This window comes from Epinephelus moara, chromosome 18, assembly GCF_006386435.1.
Source record: "Epinephelus moara isolate mb chromosome 18, YSFRI_EMoa_1.0, whole genome shotgun sequence".
Classification (NCBI taxonomy): domain Eukaryota; kingdom Metazoa; phylum Chordata; class Actinopteri; order Perciformes; family Serranidae; genus Epinephelus; species Epinephelus moara.
The window spans coordinates 2,740,978-2,742,060 of NC_065523.1; the positions used below are offsets into that span (position 1 = coordinate 2,740,978).

General features: G+C 56.1%; 1 pseudogene; it reads left to right on the plus strand.

The window, feature by feature from the left end:
- The first annotated feature begins 458 nt into the window (after positions 1 to 458).
- The window catches only part of LOC126405431 (piggyBac transposable element-derived protein 4-like), a 1,909-nt pseudogene continuing 1,284 nt past the window's right edge, over positions 459 to 1,083 (plus strand).

Below are 1,083 nucleotides of genomic sequence, written 5' to 3' on the forward strand. Positions count from 1 at the left end.
CAAAGCGACCTGGGGCTCTCGAGTGGTAGTCTTCCTTTGTACGTCCAGCGGCCCGCTGTCCTAAGGGGTCAAAGCGACCCGGGGCTCTCGAGTGGCAGTAGTAGTAGTAGTAGTAGTAGTAGTAGCAGTAGTCCCCCTCCACCCCCTTAATGCCCCAGCGCCCGCTGTCCTAAGGGGTCAGAACGACCCGGGGCTCTCGAGTGGTAGTAGTAGTAGTAGTAGTAGTCCCCCTCCACCCCCTTAGTATACCCGGGTAGTTACCACCCTCCACCCCTCGTCCTCCTCCTCCTCCTTCTTCTTCTTCTTACTAAAACGCTGCATGTGTCTCTTACTAACGGCATCCAACTGCACGCGCGCGTCTGTGTGTGTGTGTGTGTGTGTGTGTGTGTGTGTGTGTGCGTGTGTGTGTTGCGCGTCTCTGTGTAGAGTTTTGTGATGGCACAAGGATGGCAGCAAGGATGGCAGCAAGGACGACCGCCCGTTTCACAGTCCAAGAGGTTCTGGAGCAGCTTGCTGACGATCCGCACCATGAACACTCGGACCCTCCCTCCGAAGCCGAAGAGGTGTCAGAGGAGGACGAGGGTGACGAGGATGAGCAACGCGCCCCGACCCGCGATGCCTCGCGTTCCGAAGCAGCAGAAGGTGCAGACGACAACGAATACGAAGGAGAAGACGAAGACGGAGATGATGACGATGACGGAGAAGGAGACGAAGAAGAAGAAGAAGAAGAAGAAGGAGAAGGAGAAGAAGAAGGAGAAGAAGAAGGAGAAGAAGAAGAAGAAGAAGAAGAAGAAGAAGAAGAAGAATGGGGTGGCGGAGGAGTACATTGACAAGGAGTAAGAGTGCGAGGAGGCCGTGGATGTGGACAAGGTGTAAGAAGGGTGTCCGCGGCCGCGGAGACGAGTGGCGGGAGATGGACTCGGTGGACCTGTGCGCATACATGGGTCTGCTGATTCTGGCAGGCGTGTACAGGTCCAGAGGCGAGACCGCCGCCAGCCTGTGGGACGCGGATAGCGGTCGAGCCATCTTCAGAGTAACCATGTCCCTCAAAACGTTTTACACGTACTCCAGACTGATACGCTT